This window comes from Octodon degus, unplaced genomic scaffold, assembly GCF_000260255.1.
Source record: "Octodon degus isolate 3935 unplaced genomic scaffold, OctDeg1.0 scaffold00298, whole genome shotgun sequence".
NCBI classification, from domain to species: Eukaryota; Metazoa; Chordata; class Mammalia; order Rodentia; family Octodontidae; genus Octodon; species Octodon degus.
In genome coordinates this window covers 1,381,964-1,390,889 of record NW_004524874.1, presented here as the reverse complement: position 1 = coordinate 1,390,889, position 8,926 = coordinate 1,381,964, and the positions used below count along the sequence as shown (strand labels likewise).

At 42.4% G+C, this 8,926-nt stretch overlaps 1 protein-coding gene across 8 annotated transcripts in view; it reads right to left on the bottom strand.

Moving 5' to 3' along the window:
• Positions 1-8,926, bottom strand: part of Pex5l (peroxisomal biogenesis factor 5 like) — a 270,061-nt gene that overhangs the window by 52,547 nt on the left and 208,588 nt on the right. The gene's annotated exons all lie outside the window — the stretch shown is intronic.

Here is an 8,926-nt window from a genome sequence, read left to right as displayed (position 1 = left end):
CTATCTCTATCTCTATCTCTATATATATCTGCATATTCACTTCAGAGATGTGAAGGACAGACATTGACTATTTAACTTTCCTTTTCTATGGCTACCCAAACTTTCTGGTTGTAGGAAACAACTGATGTCTGGTAACCATGACATTCTTACTTTGGGGCTTGCCTTATGTATTTTCTCATTACTAATCTTTTCCATACAAGGTAACTAAGACAGCATATCCTTCAGAGTTCACGGGAAATCAAACTCATCCCCTATTATTTGCATGTGGCTCATGTTGAGATTTTCTAGTGTGTTAGTAACTCCCCTTATTTCTCTCCATACTTTTATCCTCCCTGACCACTAAAGGTAGCTGTCCTTGTTCTGGGTAGGTGCATACATCAAACAGTATCAAGTAATTTTAATATAAATTAAAACAGTAATAAAATAAAAATAATGTAAAGAACAAGATGAAAACATATTAATAAAATAAAAATGATGTAAGGGGAAGGAAATCTAATTAATGTAAAGGAAGTTTTCTAGCTTCTCCATGAATTCACAGCACATATTATCTGTTTATATGTGGCATGCAAGCATGTTAGGCAAACTGCCAAGCTAACTTTTAGGAACCCTTCATTCTAAACAGTTAACTTCAAGATTCTTTTACTAATGCCCAAAGAATGTTTTTGAATACTTTTAAGTTTTCTTTTTTTCAGATACTGAATCTAAGTCAGAACAGTTTAAGTAGCCTTTAATCCATTAATCCCTTCCACCTGCTTCCAAGAGGTAACACTGTCACAGAAAGCAAAAGGAATGTGGGGATGGATGGTCGTCTTGAAAACCTGCATCAGCAGTTTCTTATAAAGCCACATAATGACTAAAACCATTCAAGAACAGTCTCCAATTTTATTCAGTCCTTTAGTGTTTCTGAGGCACCTATCATATCCATAGAATACATATACAGGGACTAACTTCAAGTGAAAATAAGAAGGATAAGGAAAATATTTTCAAGCTTATATCACAGGAACTGGGTTTACTGTTGTTGTTTTGGTGTCTGGTGTTTGTGTTGTTTTGAATATGGAGTCTCTTAGTTAAACAGAGATAAAGGAGGTCAATGTCTTAGCCTGCAATAATATAAGTACCATAAAGTGAGTGGTTTATAAACAACAAATATTTATTTCTTGCAGTGCTAGGGACTGGAAAGTCTAAGACTAAAATGTTAGAAAATTCGGTCTGGTGGGGGCTATTCCTTGTTGATGATGCCATCTAGTCATGGCCTCACATGGTGGAAGGGTCCAACAAGCACCCTCAGGCTCTTAGGTAAGGGCACTAATCCCATTGATGAGGGCTGTGTCCTCATGACCTAGTGAACCTTGAAGGGTTCTACGTCCTAATACCATCCACAAGGGGTTAGGCTACAATGCTTGTGAGGCACACACATTCAGATCATACCAGTGATCATACCTTATTCTCATAAGGAATACCTGCTGAGCATTATGCTTTCTCATTATCTGTGGTCTTATAACAAAAATTACCAGTGTCCTGGAGGAAACACAAGCCTAAAGCCTGAAAAAAGTTATCTTGAGGTTGTGTCTTTTGCAACAGGGCAAGAAATGGAAAGTTAGAAAAGAGTTTCGAGTGAAGCTTGTCACGAAGTTTAGGAGCTGTGGAGAGGATAAGGCAATTTCCCAATCAGAGCCTTGGAAATGAGTAAAATGTGCTGTAAGGAATGTAGAGTATCATTTTTCTGTGGGTTTTCTGAAGGCTGGGAATTCAAGTAGCTACTGAAAGGCTATGGGTCAGGGTGTCTCATGAAGTTGGGATCCAGCTGGACGCTGGTACTTCAGTCACTGGAAGACACCACAGGCCTGGAAAATCTACTCACAAAGTGGGTTTACACTGTGGTGTGGGCAGGAGCTGCAGTTCTTTGCTGGCCTTGGTAGGAGGCCTTGAGTGTTCAGCATGTGGGCTGCAAAGGGTCTGCAAGATCTGGAGGTTGATTTTCCCCTAGAACAAGTGATCTGAAGGCAAGCAGGCACCTTTTATGACAGAACCTTCCAATTCAGGCGCCATGACTCTTACGGTGTATGTCTAAAATGTCCCTTAAAGCATCAAATGCTCATCAGGGGGGCTTTTGGGAGGTGACTGGGTCATGAGTGTGCGGTAGTCAATAGTGGGTTAGTCTACAGGTGGGTTTATAACTGGGTGGGATGTCAGGAGGGGAAGCCCAGTGAGAAGAGGTGGTTGCTGTGGGCATGACCTGTGAGGGTGTATTTGTAATTTCTATCTCTGTGTCTGTGTCTATCTATCTAGTTTATCTATCATCTATCATCTATCTATCTATCTATCTATCTATCTATCTATCTATCTATCTATCATCTATCTATCATCTTTCTTTCTTTCTTTCTTTCTTTCTTTCTTTCTTTCTTTCTATCTACCTACCTACCTACCTACCTACCTATCCTTTCTCCTCTGCTGTGCTGCCCTGCCTTGGGGCCAGCCAACAATGCACTGAAGCCTCTACAAACTGAGAGACCAATAAACCTTCCCTCCTTCAGGCTGTGGGTGTCAGGTATTGTCTCATCAATGAGGAAAGTAACTAGGGCAGTGACTTCCACTGTTCTCCTTAGACCTGAGTCATTAAGTCCAGCTCACACTCAACAGGAGGGGAATTTAGCTCCATATTTTAAAAGGAACATCAATAATCAATTGGACATTTTAAATTCCTACAGTTAACATCTAAATCAAACTCAAAAGGAGAACTGGGGAACAGGAAGAGTTAAGAAGTCTAGAATGTAAGTCCCAACTAATTATCCTAAAATATTTAAAATTTTGCTTTCGATCTGTGCCTCTGATGACTACACTTCCCTTTGTCTGTGCATCTTGCTTTTCCTTTTATTTATGCAATTCATTATTCCTTCGAAAACTTTTCTCACAGGAATTCTTTGTCAGGGTAAAAGTGGAGGTGTGAAAACATTGTTTAAAATGGATAAAACAAGCTAAGTACAATATGTCTTCGATTTCAGGGGCATAAGTTTCAGCGCATGCCAGTAACCTCCACTCTATGAGAGGCTGAGGCAGGAAAATTGCCAGTTCAGATGAGATGGGGCATGTGTGGTGTAGTAGGGCCATAGGTGATGGCTGAAATTTCAAACCCAGCTTGGGTGACATTTGGGAAGACCTTGTCTCAAATTCAAAATGAAAAAGTAAAAAAGAACTGGGAATGCAGATTAGTGGAAGGGCCCAAGGTTTAATCCCTAGTCCTGTCCCCTCCAAAATGCTACTCCTGTTAGCCAAGATTTGCAATATATCATCAGAATCCATAAGGAAGAGACAAAATTGATGTATTAGAGGAATAACTTGTTAATTTGTTCAATGTTTATTCAGCAAAAATTTATGGAGCTTTGCTTTGCATCAGACTCCCTATTAGGAACTGAGAACAAAAAGAAGTACGAGGAGCTGGGGAGATGGCTCAGTGGAATAAGTGCTTCCCTAGCAAGTGCAAGGACCTGAGTTCAATCCCCAGTCCTGCCAAAAAACAAAAACAAAAAAACACACAAAAAAAACCAGAAAGAAGTATAAGACAAGGTCCCATCTCTAAGTTACAGTCTGGTGTGCAAATGCGTGTGTAACTATGCCACATAGTAATCTATAGTTGGGTGAAAATGCGTGTGTAAATATGCCATGTGGTAATCTATAGTTGGGTGGTCATTTGGTCTGCATGAATCTATGATTCTTCACAGACATGCTTAGGTTTGTTTCTCTATCACTGGCATCCAGTACAGTGCCTAACCAATAGAACAGACTTAAATCGTTGATGAATTTGTTGCTAATTCCAAATTCTTTTAAAGGCTGAGGCACCTTCCAGGACTAACTAGCCAAACACAATGCTGGATGCTGACTGGCTTTCATCCTCTTCTTGAATACAGTGTTGAAGGAGGTATTTTTGGCTTGTGCTCGCAGACTTGCTGACTTCCCGTGTGACCTCGCTTCTGCAGAGACAGTGCCGCTCTCTCTAGGGATCTCTCTTTCTGCGAGGGAGCTTCAGGCCCTACTGCTCCTGGGATTCCTCTCTGACTTCTCATTTGTAAACTTCCCTGTGCATTCTTCCAAGGGATTCACTGCAGCTGACACTGCAACCAGGCTGCTGGCTAGGAAGAAAATCCAGGAAGGAGAATGGGAGAATCACCTCTACCTTTTCTAACGGAGAAATGTCTTTCTTTTTTTAAAAAATCCCAAATAAGAATATCTAGCTCCTCTAAAATTACAATATTCTGGGCAGAGGTGAATTTGAAATAAATTTTTAATAAAATATATAATATAGACACAAAAAGCTTTACCACTACAAGGCTTCATTAAACCTAGCAGTTTGACATGACCTTGAACAATGTCAGTTTATACATATTAGTAGGCTTCTAAGTCATTTAACATATGCTATAAATGTACATGTAGCTTTGTAGCAGAAGACCCTGCCCTCTAGACTGTAAAATTCAAGGTGAGCAGGAAATAGTTCTTGTTGCAGTTGCAGCTGCTTCTGTCTCCTGGAAACTACTGGTCACGTTGATGCATATTGTAAGAACCAATCAAAGCAGCCAAGTACTCTGCTCTTGGCTCTCAACCCCATAAAAACCTCCCTCCCTGAGCCTTCAGGGCCTGATATTTTGGGAATGATCCTGATCAGTGCCCATCAGTGTAAATAAATCTGCCTCCAAATCCCAGGTGTCATTTCCGTGTTTCTGTTTGCTGTAGCATCTGGTGCATCATCCGGGAAGACTGACCATGTTGACCTCTTTGGTCATCAGTTGTGGCTCTTGCAGACAGAGCAAGGACCTTTCCAGGTCCTGATGGGAAGGCATGATCTTGAGATTCCTCAAGTTCCCTCAGAGGTGAGGGGGAGGATTCCTACTTTCCCACTTGAGTGTCTCACATTAGACCTTAAAAGGAGGATGCAATCTGTCTGTCTGTCTGTCTGTCTGTCTGTCTGTCTGTCTGTCTGTCTGTCTGTCTGCTTGTCTGCCTGCCTGCCTGCCTGATTCTGGTTAGACTCCCAGGAGCAACCCCAGCAGTATGTCTGTCAGTCCTGCTCAATTACAGCGGAAAGGAAGTTTGATCAACTCTCATTAGTCAGCACCACCCTTGGGATGTTTAACCTCTGAGTGCCTGTTGAATGAATGTGTGAGTGAATGAAATGGACAGTGTAAGCAATAGGCTTCTCTGTCTACACCAAGACTGGGAAACACTGGTTGCAGTGGCCAGTTGGCTATCACCTGCTTCTATGGCAATTAATATATGCCTGAGTCCCTCCAAGGGGTGCAACCAGGAGCACAAATAATTGGTCTGTTTCTGAGAGTATCCACCCTTTGTCTGTTGTCCCATTGGTGCAACGTAGGCAGCATACAAGTAGGAAGTCAATGATAAGAACTAATTAGTCTAAGCCCACAGTCCCTAACTGCAGGAAAAAAAAGCTTTTACAGAGAAAAAAGTAAAACTGAATCACTCCCTGTGTCTCAAAGAAAAATAAAAAGAAAAGAGACACATTCTTCTGCAGAATTCTGCCTTATACCTTCATCAGCTGCTATAGTTACTGCCAACACCTATAGCTTCATTCCCTGTTCCCAATATATCTGCTTACATCCAACTGAACTGGTTCTATCAAGCCTTTGCCTGTATTTGGCCAGAAAGCACCCCACCCCCATCCCTGGCCATGTGCCTATCCTGGTCATATGGCATCGTCTAATGCCTACCTGAGATGTCTGTCAATAATTCCTTCTAAGTTCCACATTTTGGCTGAGGATAAATTGGGCTGTCAGCCCTGAAGAATGAGTTGCTATGGTCTTTTCTAAAAGTCACTCTGCTTACAAACATAAAATCAGCCAAGAACACTTGTCTCAAAGACATCAATGATGGGGAACAAAAAGCTCATCAACCACTATTACCTAGAAATCTGATTAAAAAAAAGCACCCGATGCTTAAAAAATATCCCATCTCATAGGCAAACATAACCTCTGGTTATGTGTTATAAGGGCTATGGATACAAAAATTAATGTCACCCTTCCCTCTACAAGATACAAAGAAAGATGGCCATGTAGGTTCACCTCAACCTGGAGCTCCCATTGCCCTGTTATGAATAAGGCAGAGTGAGCTCTAACAAATTGGATCTCAGAGAGCCCTCAGTCATTGAAAGGAGCAAACCTGTGACTTTCCTGATAGACAATGAAACACAACTCTCTCCCTTCAGAAATTCCCTCTGTAAAAAAGTTACTATTACTGGGTCAACTTGGACTCTCCTCTCCTCTTGCCACTTCTGCCAGGCATGAACTTGTGGCCTGGAAGGACATTTCCTGTGTACACCAGTTCCCATACTGCTTTTGGGATGAGGCCTCCTTTTCCAGTTAGAAGTGACTGTCTCATGTGACTCCTTCCCAAGCAGAAGATGATGCCTGCCTCAGCCTGGGACAGGTAACTGCAATCTGAAATTCTGAAAATTCTCCTCCCAGATGTGTGAGCCATCAACCATGCCACTTCATTGCAGCCTCCACTATTGTCAGATGTCATGGGAAGCAAGCAGGTATCCAGCCACCCTCAGATGCCACCTCTTTTACATGTCTAGATTTAAAAGATGCCTTCTTCTGTTTGTAGGTTGTTCTCATAAGAAGATCTTGAGACAGGACACAAAGGACAACTAACTTGGACTCAATTGCCACAAAGTTTGAGAACTCTCCCACTATTTTGGGAGAGGCTCTGGCAACAGATTTGACTGTTTTAAGACAGCCAGTGTCTCTTCCCATTTCACCTCCACAATTCATCATAGTCCCTGGGCCCTGAGACTAGGCCACTGACCAACTGTGTTTGATGATAAAGGTTCATTCTGGGGCAACCTTGACCTGCATAGAACAGAAGCCCATAACGTGAGAGACTCAGCTCAAAGTTCAACCACACAGTCAGAGGTTTAGAAACCTCAGAATGTTTATAAATTGTCAAACTTATTAAAGACACCTCTCTTGCCTGTAAAGCCAGTTCAAAATCTCAGAGCTTCCGAAGCCTCCACAATTGCCCTCCATAGATACTGCCTCAGTCTTTGCCACCCACAACCTGCTGGGGCACTTGCCTGGACCTAAAGAAAGCCTTCTCCTGCCTTCACCTGTCTTGTGTCAGCCAGCCCCTCTCAGCTTTTAAATGGCAAGTCCAGTTCTGGACTCAAAAGTCAACTGATCTGGACTTAATCTCCCAGAGGTTCAAAAACTTGTTTACCCTCTTTGGAGAGGCCCTCCCAGGTGATCTTGCTAGTTTTCCAGCACAAAATATCAGAGCACTTCTGATTAACAACACCCAAGCTGTCCGCTGGAAAGACACAAAGGCTCTGTTGTAATAACTGGCAGAAAATGGTTACAGAAAGAAATTCCATAAATTTCTTGGAGCTGCTGGCTTTTATAAAATCTGGATCCTTGAATTTATAAAAACAATGTTGCTGGTGCTGGGGATTTGGCTCTGTGGTAGAACATTTGTCTAGCAAGCTGGAAGCTCTGGATTTTGTCCTTGGCACCAAAACCAAAAAGTAAACCTCTCCTAAAAAAAAATAAACTTCTAAAAACAGCGATGCTTACTCAGATGGTCAGCCCCTGGAGTAGCTAGTGGCCTACAAATACTGGGATCCAGGTGCTAAGGGCTGCCTTGCCCTTTGCTTTCACACTCTAATACCCCCTGTCCTTCTGATAAAAAAAGCTGAGAAGCTCTCTAAAGGGGAAGACCTAACAGTTCAGGTGCCACATGCTATACTGGAGCTTCTGCATAACTGAAGACCTCTCAATCTTCCCATGTATCTGCCCACCAAGCTGGGCCCATGAGACCATGATAGAATAAATCCTCAGAGAGATGTTGAGTATACCATTTGTGGATGGAAGTAGCCCTCTTAGGAATGGAGTCTGACAGGATAGATACTCTGTGGTCACCTTGGACAAAATTATTTTGGCCAAAGCTCTCTTGATATTGTTTTCTGCTGCTGCTTGGAAACCTGCCACCAATGATCCCACAACTGCATTCCTCAGCCCCTCCAGAGAGCTGATCGACTGAAACATCAGCCTCAGCTAGAGAAACTTTTCCCAGTACTCCTGAAAGATCAGAGCTAGACCTGACCTCCCTCTGTTTGTTTTCCAACTCAAACCTAAACGTTGGCACCCAGACCCCTGCAGCCAGCTCAGGCTTCAACACTTGCCACTGGCCCTGACCTCATACAATATAGTGGATTCTCCCCCTTTAAAGACAAAGATGTACTTCATAAAAGTGAAGCCTTAAAAAGGTTGCACATATCTGTTACTGTTTGTCTGCACCTTTTTAGGTTAACCCAAGATAATCTCTACCCACATTAAAAAGGCAACACATGGCCCTGGGACTCCAGGAGTGCTGTGCCAGTCACTGAAACCAGGCATGGTGGCACATGCCTATAATCCCAGCACTGGGGAGGCTGAGACAGGAGGATCACAAGTCCAAGCTGTGCCAAATCAGTCAATCAATAAATAAATTAATTTAAAAAGGCAACAAAAGTTTGTATGTTCCTGCTGTAAAAAAAACATATTAAAATGTAAAAAAAAAAAAAAAAATCAGTTTTAAAGGAGCTCAGGAACAGCTTGTAACTAGCTCCATAAAAATTTAGCTAAAAACTCAGCTCTAGCCTGCTCGGGTTGTGACTCCATCCCGTGCCAGTCAAGCAGCTCTAAGCCCACAGAGTAAAGGCAGTCCTGACCACTGAAATGCACTTCATGGGAGAGTGGAGCATGGACTCTCTGCTAAGACATCTGTGTTGTCATGCTAAACTGGCTCCTCACTCTGTGGCAGGCTGCATAGAAAAATCAGCTTAGCGGCTATTTGAGTACTTAGGATGTGACAGGCTTTGTTCAAGGTCCTGTGTATGCAGTACTGAAGAGATATATAAGGTCTCTGTTTTCATAGGATC